This window comes from Pogonomyrmex barbatus, unplaced genomic scaffold, assembly GCF_055798465.1.
Source record: "Pogonomyrmex barbatus isolate J1 unplaced genomic scaffold, ASM5579846v1 scaffold22, whole genome shotgun sequence".
NCBI lineage: Eukaryota > Metazoa > Arthropoda > Insecta > Hymenoptera > Formicidae > Pogonomyrmex > Pogonomyrmex barbatus.
The window spans coordinates 331,723-339,616 of NW_028297119.1; the positions used below are offsets into that span (position 1 = coordinate 331,723).

The window sequence follows — 7,894 nt, forward strand, 5'->3', positions numbered from 1 at the left end:
TTATCCTTGGATGGTATATCTCGTAGATCCTTATCCTTTTCTTTTTTTCCTTCCATTATCTGAGGGATTCCCCTTCCCCCTTTCCCCAGATTGGGTAGAGGGGGGAAAGGAAACGAATCTCTTACTTCTTTTTTTCTATCTCTTCTCCTCTTTTTCCTCGACACTTGTACCCATTCCGAGTCCGTGTCCGTTGCCGTGGGTAATAATACCTCAGATTGAGAAGCTTCAGTTTCAGAGATCTTTCGTCGTAGCGAAGGCCAAGATTTTTCATTAATGATCCTCTTACTTCTCTCCCTAATTTCTACTTTCTTTTTTCAGGTACTGAAGCACTAGAATCAACGTCGCTTTTGGAAATACCGGAATCTGCAGGAGGAGGAAGCAGCCCTAGCGAACTTAAGGTAAGTATCACTCGTTCTGTTACTTGTGAAACCAAGTCATTCTCTTTTCCAGATGAGCGCTTACCGTCAGCCTTGGAAGAAGCAGCGGCGCATGCTTCACTGTATGTCGGGCTACGACGTTTCGGGATACCCGGAGGAGACAAAACTTTCGTCGAAGTTGAAGGTGCCACCAACTTTTCATAATATTCTTTCGAACGCTTGTTCTCAAGTTTAAGCTGTTTATTATCTTCTTTAAGCCGAGCTATTTCTTTCCTTAACAACGTTACCTCTCTTGTTAAGTTAGATGCGGTTTGCCTGGATCTATCATCCGATCCTCCAGCCTGCGCACGTTCTGTTAATATTCCTGATATTGTTTTAATTTTCATCAGGTGCCTCTATCCTCCCGCTAAGCTTGCCTTGAATTCGTGACGATTTAGCTCGCATCTCTTCAATCGAGTTGGACAATTCAATAATCCGGGAACCCAGCCTGAAGGTTGGAGCCAGTTCATCCACTGGGTCCTCGATAGATTCTTCATCAGGTGAGTGTTCCTCGATATCATCGGCCGTAGTCAGCACCTTTCTCTTTCTTTTACACCTTGAACTGTTGCTGGCCGTTGACATAGCATCATCATCATCATTTGTAGATTTTGCTGACCAGCTTTCTTCACCTTTTGGCCAGGAGGGATCAGTCCCTATTGATGAGACTCTTTGTAGGCCTTTATAATTGGGGCCACGTAGTCTACCTCTCTGCTTGGGGGGCGCTAGAGCTGCAATGTCCATCTGACTCAGCGTTGACTCAGCGATACTCCTATCGCCTATAGTTGGAGACATGATAATCGTGTTATCCAGATCAACATCCTGATGTTGGGAGGAAGTAAGTGTGGTGGGAAGTCTTTCCACTCTCACTTTTACCTCCTGGCAACTTATTACACGAGGTTTCCTAGATTCGTCCTTTTGTTTCATAGTCTCATCCTTAGGAGAGCCGGTCGTCGTCTTAAGAGATCCTGATTTAATTTAGAAGCGTTATACATGCCGCAAAGAATAGTAGAAGCGATTCGCTCATCATAATAACCACACCTCGGTGTGGTTACTTCCCCGTTGTAAGAAGGTCCCTAATGAAGAGTACAGAAACCGAGAAGCGGCTTATCAGGCTGGCCATACCCTATCTGCACTATAAGTGACTCTATGAGAAAAGGATACGGGATAGGCCCGCGCCATAAATGATGCTAAAGGTTTTACGTCATCCCTATCACCCAGACCCATCCGAAGGGCGATCATCTGGGCTTCGGCTAGACGGCGCCGTGATTTACCCTACACGGCTTCGGGTATTGGGAAATACCGGCCCCAGTAGTCCCACATACGTGCGCCTACGTGCTGCCTTCAACCCCGACATAAGCTCCGTACAGTGGGAGAGAGCGGTCCTCCCATAGTATGCATGAAGGAGTTAAAATCGCCCCTCAGAGGCCCGGTACTGACCTCATCTCCCACCCGGTCGGGGGGTCTACTACTCCCCCCTTGGTTAGTCTGCCGGAAATATCCAACGAGTTTTCCGCCGCACCCCACACATCCTTCACTCAATCACTCTCTCCCATTCACTCCAGCTCGGATATCTCGGGTTCGCGAAGCCCGTACTGCCTCCTCACAAGTGGGAGACAGTCTCTGAGGGAGATGTCACCTTACCCTAGTATAACAAATCATAACCAGACGAGACGCAACGACTGAGGCAGGTAAAAACGCCTAGTGGCCATAATTTGGCCATGTGTTAAGATCCCAAAAAAAGGGAGTTAGAAAACTTATCTTAGGATGTAAAACATAGAGATTTAACTCCAAATAAAACGAGACGCGACCGGTGACATTCACGTAGTATAACATGTTATTTCCAAAAAAAATGATAAGAGTTTGTTGTCTGTTTTGTTATGCAAAACTATTTCCTTTCTCTTGAAAGCTATTTAACAAATGCGATAGAGTTAAGCCAAAATTATCGTTCATTCTTTCGAGCTTCTTATAATTCCTTTGAATCTATTCGTAATCATAATAATTTGTACTAATAATAATAATAATAATAATAATAATAATAATAATAATAATAATAATAATAATAATAGCAATAATACTCTTTTATCGAATCCAAGCACCTCCGCATCATACATCAAGATTTTGCGCATTTTTCACCCTCTCCAACAAGGAGAAATAAGTCCTTTCAAAATAAATACGCATTAACAAATTTTAGGCATGAAACACTTAAGATATTTTTCTTTAAAAAAAAAGGGGGGAGAGTAAACGATGCGCACAATTTAATTTTAAACAGTTTGCGAATATAATGTAATGTAAGCGAAGACGAGGAAGAACGAGGGAATAAGGAAGAGGTTTTGGTGGTCGCTTGTTCCTTCCTTCTTCTTTACAAAAAAAGGGAATCGAAAAAGAAGAATTATTATCCTATTGTTGCAAATGTTGTGCACTCACAACATTTGTCTAAGGCGGGGGGTGTTACGTCCGGGGGACTTCACGAATTCTTCTCTTTTGGAAAAAGATAACGGCTGCTAATCAGAATATGAAGCGCTTCGAACGATCTAAAGAAACCCTAAATAAATACACAAAAATTTCTCTCGAGATACGTCTCACTATAAAAAAAAATAATTCTTGCAATAGACAGCTTTGTCGGCACCGACAAGTTTATAACATACCAATAAAAATAAAAAATATTAACAAAAGCAAATTCCTAACGGATAAGAAACGCGTCGGATCGTTCGAGGGTGACACTCCTCAAATTGGTGGGGAAACTAAGGGAAACGCCAATCAAGAAGAAACGATTAGCGGCCGTTGGCAGCCACACCAATGAATGATTGAGGGTATGGAATGGCGGGAAAATTTTCACTAACTAATTCCATCATTTGCTAGGAAATCTGGAAATATAAAAACAACCACAATTCACAGAACACCACTCCCCTCCTTCCTCTATATTCACAATTTTTCTAAATTATTATTTGACAAGCCAACGCGGAAATCCATCACGCTCTCAGATATTCCCACCCCTTCGGAACCTTTTAAAAACCGCGACTTGGAGGCGAATCGCTCTTTTCTCCCTTCACATCGCCCCACATTTTGACGGACGCGATCATCCGAGGTTGTTGCCAATTTTTTCAGTTAGAATCTGTGCGCGATACCTTTATTCACGTGTGATACGATCCACGATCCAGCGTAGGTACCACTTCTTGCCCATCACCAGCGCCCGCCACGACAAAAATAAGTCCATTTTTATTACCCCTTTCCCGCGGTAGATTGGCTGTTTGGTTCGCGATTTTGACATAATTGTTTTCTTAAAATTCTTCAACATTCCGAATGGGCAAGCCGCCGATTAATTCGGTGAAACTGCCTTCCCTGATTTCTCCACATACTGACTTGGCAAGCTGCCGATTGATTCGGTGAAGCTGCCTCCCCAACATTCCCACCTGGCAAGCCGCCGATTGATTCGATGAAGCTGTCTTATCACGATTCCTCAATTCTTCTATCACTCTCACTTCACTCTCTCTCTCTCTCTCTCTCTCACCTAACTCTTGTATTTATATAGTGAACCAAACGAACGCCATCCCGAACAAGCGAACGAAACGGGCATTGTGACATCGTCGGGAGAAGCTCAACAAACGAATTCGTCGCGAAAACGGATACGCCGAGGAACTCGCGGAGCGCTTAATCGAAGTAGAGCCTCTCGAGACTCTCTGACATCTCTCTACACCAATACGTCACCGCCCTCCGCTTCGCGGCAGACTTTGAGAAACAGTGCACTCCAGAGCACTTCGACATGGAAAAATTCTACGACCGTCCGTCAATTTCCCCGCTCTCCTACCCATCCACCTCCTGGAACCTTTTACATTAAAAGAAAGTTTAAACCCGATAGCCAGTTTTGGGATCAAATCTCAAAACAAGTTCACGATATTATCCCTATGTACACTTCCCGTGACCCTCTTCCCTATCTTGTTCCAATGAAGGTTTTCCGTAGCGCTCATCCTAATCCCCCGCCACACCTGCAACCCGATCCCATCGATATGCTCGCGATTACCAATTTTTTGCCCCAATTAGAACAATTGGGAATATAAATATCAGATTTTTTTTATTTATTATTATTTGAAGTTCTATGTATAAAATTTTTGTAACCAGTACTTCCATATTCAAATGTACAGTAATATTTGTGCCACTTCGTAGAATCTTAGAATTAACATATTGTATTTCCTTTTTTTTTATTATTAAATCATAGTTAACTCGAATTCCGTCTCGATTTATTTAAAAAATCTAAAAAGTTTGACCCCGAACTGTTCACGACTCCCTGAAGAGGTCCATCCCTGGTAAAAGAGATTTGGTTCTCTGACCTAAAACGGACCACCGATAGCGCTAGCGCAGGTAAGGGTTATAACGTCATTAACGCTGATCCGATTCCTGTCTCCTTAACGCGCGTTCGACCTCGCGACGTCGATCTGTGAAAGCAACAAAGATTCCGTGCGTCCACTCGAGTTCTCCTCCTCCTGACGGAAGGTATTATCTTTCCTCTAGAACCTCGGACGTAACAATATGAAAATTATTTTTCGTAATTATTCTTTAATATCGTTTAATATCGTTTTAAAAGCTAAATTAATAGTCTGTGATAAGATTATAATGGAAGAGTATAAAATAAAGAGTATAAAATAAAATATATAAATATATTTTAATATATAAATATACAAATATAAATATTATTTTTAATGATCTTTCACGATTATTTTTTAATATTACATAATTGCAATTATTTGCGCAATATCATCGTGTTAATGTCAATTCTTAATTTGATTAGATAAATTGCAATATTCATGAAACATTAATGTGTTTCGTGAGACAGGAGTAACCAATAAATGGTTTTACATAAATATATAAGTATTAAGTGTACAAAAAAGTTCTGAGTTTTAGATTTCATACAACCGAAATAACAATTTAAATTTTATATATCTTCCCGCTCTTTTGCGGTTTTAAAGCGTTGACATTTGGCCTTCTAAAATGCCATACGGTTTGGCGGTTGATGCACATAACCTCAAAAATCAGTAGTGTTCACGATGGCAATAATAAAAGAGCATATTCGATTTTCCATCCACTTCGCGTTTCATCTGAAGAAAAATGCTGCTGAAACCACTGCAATGATTTGTGCTGCATATGGAGAGAACGCTGTAAGTCATACTACATGTAAGTCATACTACATGTAAAAGATGGTATCAAAAATTTCGCCAAGGAGATTTCAGTCTTGAAGATGAACTGCGTGCTGGACGCCCTCAAAAGATTGAAACGGACGAATGCAAGCACTGCTGGATATAAACTCTGCGCAAACTGAAAAGGAGCTTGCAGAACAGCTTGGCGTTACGCAGCAAACCATTTCCGTACGTTTACATACGATGGGAAAGGTTCAGAAGGAAAGCAGATGGGTTCCGCATGAATTGTCCGAAAACAACAAAAATCGTCGGCGTGACACTGCACTCACTTTGCTTCCAAAGTTCCGGAAAAAAGATTTTCTGCACAAAATTACAGACGATGAAAAGTGGATTCTTTATGATAACCCTAAACGTAGAAAATCATGGGTTAATCCTGGTCAATCTTCGAAATCGACGCCAAAGCCCAATATCCATACCAAGAAGGTTTTGCTCTGTATCTGGTGGAATTGGAAAGGTGTGTTGTATTATGAGTTGTTACAACCGGGTGAAACAATCACGGCAGACCGCTACCAACAACAATTGACCAATTTGAGCGATGCATTAGAAGAAAAGAGGCCATTTACTGGCCAAGAACGTCGTAAAGTGATCTTGCTTCATGATCAATGCTCGATCACATGTTGCGAAAGCGACTCAGGACCATATCTTTGCGTTAGGCTGGGAACTTCTCCCGCACGCGGCGTATAGCCCAGACATGGCGCCTTCCGATTATTACTTATTCCGGTCGCTGCAGCATCATTTGGCTGATATACATTTCATGAGATTTGAAGAGATACGAAAATGCATTGATGACTTTATCGCTTCGAAGTCGATGAACTTCTATCGTCAAGGAACTCGCAAGCTACTCGAAAGATGGCAAAAGATCGTTGATGCAAACGGGAAATATTTCGCTGATTAATATTTTTTTGTTTGTTTTTGAATAAAGATTGAATTTTACAAAAAAAACTAGTACTTATTTTTTACCTGTAATCTTTTTTTTACAGTACGTCTCTTTAAAATTCATCATCTTGTTATACAGTATTTTGGAAAGAAGATTCGCATTAATATCTACGGCATATAAATATCTGGATATTGGAATCAATATGGGACCAATGTCTCATGTATAATTGATTCTTGACGATAATCGAAGCAATCAGATAATATTGCCTCATGGAAGATGTTGATTGATAGAACTCGTAAAAATGTATAAAAATAATGTAAAATTACTGACATTGCGCGATACTTGCTTGTACATGAAACCATCAATCATACTCTTTTTATTTGAATTGGAACATTGCATCGAGCATGCATATATCTAGTTATGTCAGAATATACACAGCATAAATGTAAAATTTAAACAATTTGTAACTTTTTTACGCCAAAATTGTATCACCGATAAATGCAATGCGGTGCAAGTTTTGTGCAAGATTTATGATAAAAATTCACCCATAGAGTGCGAATTAATATCTTATGCTATAAATAATATTGTGTACTATGTTTTAAACGATAAATAAATGTGTATGAAATATATATATATATATATATCATTTTTTCAAATTTAAATTAAAATTATGTTTTTCCTTCTCTACCATTCCCTTCTCCACCATTCCTTAAGATATCAGAATAATAATTACTATATTTTAAATCGTAAGAATAAGATTCATAATAAGAGAGAAATAATAGATATACCGGAAGATGGCGACCCGGATCCACACCAGTACTGGCTCTCGCGACAAATTCCTCGAAAATCTCTAGGAGGATCGCTGCTAAATCAAAAGACTCTAATCAGAAAAATCTAAACGGGATCACGGAGAATCCCTCGCGAGGACACGAAATAAATAACCTCCGAATCCATCTCTTCCTCCACACTATCTCCCATCGAACCGGCCTCGCTAGTTAGGCCACTATCACGTAATCATCGAAAAATCGCGCGGCCATCCTTACCGTACAGAGACTCAAGAATAACTGTGGGTTCATGAAATTTAGACATTTATAGAAAACTAGCTTCATCACATCATTATGAACATTTGGTATACACATATTTGAAGTAAGTCACAAAAACCCAACAAAAACGAGAGTAAAAAAAAAGGAGAGAACCCGAGAAAATATGAGACAATACTTCAATAATCATGGCAGAAGTCAATGAACCTGTCTGCTAAAGTTCAAATTTTATCCTCACAGATAAATTTTTTTTATCACCAACCCTGGTTTTCAAGAATATGTTAAACGATAAGAATACCTAAGAATGACTAACACTATGAAAATTAACGAACGCGACCTGTGAAAAATTTGAAACTCATAAATAAACAAAGA

At 39.9% G+C, this 7,894-nt stretch overlaps 1 pseudogene; it reads left to right on the forward strand.

Moving 5' to 3' along the window:
* Nucleotides 1-1,492: 1,492 nt before the first annotated feature.
* On the forward strand, nucleotides 1,493-7,095 carry LOC148936386 (uncharacterized; annotated as a pseudogene).
* Nucleotides 7,096-7,894: the final 799 nt, after the last annotated feature.